Below are 2,898 nucleotides of genomic sequence, written 5' to 3' on the forward strand. Positions count from 1 at the left end.
TCATCAATAAATCTGCGCAATGAAATCCTGCTGCTTCGCCGGGACAGTTACCCCTGGTTCTCGTGCTCCCGGTCTATCTGCGTCCCAGCTGCAGATGCTGCCACGGAATGTGTGCTTTAAATGTTCAGAGAAACTAATTTGGTAACTGCATTAGCCCAACAAGGAGAGGAGGCCACCACTAACACCGGTTTGTTAGCGTGGTGCGCGGGGTGGTTGACCTTCCGCAAGCCCCGGCACAACGAAGCACTTATTCAATAAAGGCATTTAAGTGCCAGCTGAGGTCCGCCACCATCCAGCAGAGGCTTAACTTCAAGCATGTGGTGAACTCCCACAACGCAGCACTTCCCTCATGTTTTAATACTTGAAAAGCTGCTTGGCCTTTCCAAGCAAATGAGGTTGTTTTTTTTTAATATCGGCCATAAACAGCTGGAACAACAACACAAAGAAAAGCAGAAGGTCCCTTCTCGACTTGTCACCTCCGCGACATGGGTCTGCCTGGGACCGTCTCCCTGTCGGTGGCCCAGGGCATTTCAGCTCCAGGGAAGGACGTGGAGCTCCCCATCTGCCGCCATCAGTGCGCAGACCAAACGGCCCAGGATTTGGTAAATCAAGGCAGGTTTTGGCCCGGCTGGAAAAGTTACCCCTGGGGGCTGGGGGCTCCCGGGACGGTGCACAGGGAGCATTTCGGTAGCAGCAGCAGCTCTCGCCTTGCGCTGTCCGGCAGGTAAATCCAGGCTGGGATGTCTCAGCCCTTGGGGAAAGCACTTGAGAGCATTGTGGTGATCGGAAAATCAGGGGTTAAAACAGAAACTGGTTTGCAACTTCAGACCTACGGACAAAGCTGTAATTTCTGCTATCAACGGAGCAGGACAAGAAAATCACGGAAGCCTCTTGGTTTCGGACGACAGCTTCGTTTCAGGGAGAACCACGAATGGTATTTCCTTTGATAACGCGCTTATGCAAAGAGCTACTTACCGGCAGAGCAGAATTAAATCAATAAACCACCTGTATTTATGGGCAGGGCGAAAGCCAGGGATGTAAAGATGGAGACTTCTTTATGCATTGATTGAGTTTTTATTGTTTACTGAATAAGAAAGCAAACAAATGATGTTACAGGAAAAAAATCCCCCATTCATCACAGCCTGCGCTTCCTGCCTTGACACTCACTGTCTCCTAAGTATTCTGCTGACTCAGGAGAAGCCAGGGGATAGAGGTGTTTGCCCCATACCTGCTTTCCAACATCAGGTGTGGCACGATAAAAAGAAAATGGGGGGTTATATTTAATGCAGTAAAGCACAAAATCACCTTCATCTTCGCCCAGCTCCTGCTGGGAACAAGCGTGCATCCCTCTTTGCTGCCAACAAGGAAATAAATCAGATTGCTTAGTGTTGTCTTAGAGCTGCTAAATGGAGTGGAACATCTCCTCCACAAAATGTATTTGTGTGAATCACAGAGTCACACAGAATTCCAGCATGGCCGGGGCTGGCAGGGCCCTCGGGAGCTCACCCAGTGCCACCCCCCTGCCCAAGCAGGCTCACCCAGAGCAGGGGGCACAGGACAGCGTCCAGGTGGGGGTTGAAGATCTCCAGAGAAGGAGACTCCACAGCCCCCCTGGGCAGCCTGGGCCAGGGCTCGGGCACCCTCCAAGTCAAGAAGTTCTTCCTCCCGTTCAACTGGAACCTCTTCTGCTTCAGTTTGTGCCCATTGCCCCTTGTCCTGGCGCTGGGCACCACTGAGAAGAGTCTGGCTCCGTCCTCGTGACATCCCCGTTATATCATCATCATCATGACAAAGCCTTTTTGTTAAACCGCTGTGAATGACAGTATTTTACAATACCATTAATTTTTTGCTGGTTTAGCTGAGATTTATCAGGATTCTCCTCTTGACAAGCAAATCCGTTGTTCCACAACCTCCAGTGATGTTGGTCCCAAATGCCCAATTGCACGTGCAAGACCACGGGGACAGAGGAACTGCAAAACTTAAACCGACCGAAGACGTGCCTGACTGGGGGGCTCATGCCCAGCAGGTATCCTCAACAAAGGCCAAAGAAAAGTCCCAGTTTTCCAAGGTGGTCACCCGTGTCTACCTCCAAGGAGGTTTAATTTAATCATATTCCCAATAGCAATAACTCTAAGTCCTGAGCACGTGTGATGAGGTCCTGCCCAATAGATCAGCATTAGCCCTTGGATCTCCAGAGCTCCCCTGGGATTTTGGTCTGTGCATTGGGTTGTCAATGCTGATGCTTTAGCCAAATATAAGGCAGAATCCACCACTGGGCTCTGAACAGTTATCACGACAAGTTAACCCAGAAAACGGCTTCATCGCCAACGCCCCTGTGAGCGAGCAGCACCATGTCCAGACTCCACCAACACAGCAGGTCTCTGTTTCCCATAAATTCAGGACAAGAAGGTGGGGAGCTGGAGCAATGTCTGCATGGTCACGTACCCACAATTCTGCCCCGGGACTCCAAGCAAACTCCCCAGGTCTTGGAGAGCCCCTGCCAGCGTTTCTGCAAGCTTAGAGGGAAGCAAACACACCTCCCTTCGGTCAACAACGGGAGCCTTCAATTCCTTTATTCAAGCTCTCTAAACACAGGTCCCTTTCATTAGGGCTGTTGCTAATATTTAATGCCTCTTGCTGTGTTTCCCATTCCGAGACGCTATATATTGCTGAAGGCTCATTTCCAAATGGGAACCAGCAACGAGCAACCGCGCCTTTGGTTTCTAACGGAGCTGAGGGTCAAGGCTGTAAACCTTGCCATGTTTGTCCCTAAATCTCTCCCGCGGATGGGTTTCTTCGTTTTGCCCCCTTCTCATCCTAGTGTTTGCTCAGAAGCGAGCTGAGCTCTAACGAAACCGTTTTCAAGGATGGGGCACCAGGTCTGGCAGAGATGAGCAG

This window comes from Egretta garzetta, unplaced genomic scaffold (genome assembly GCF_000687185.1).
Source record: "Egretta garzetta isolate BGI_Z169 unplaced genomic scaffold, ASM68718v1 scaffold226, whole genome shotgun sequence".
Lineage (NCBI taxonomy): Eukaryota > Metazoa > Chordata > Aves > Pelecaniformes > Ardeidae > Egretta > Egretta garzetta.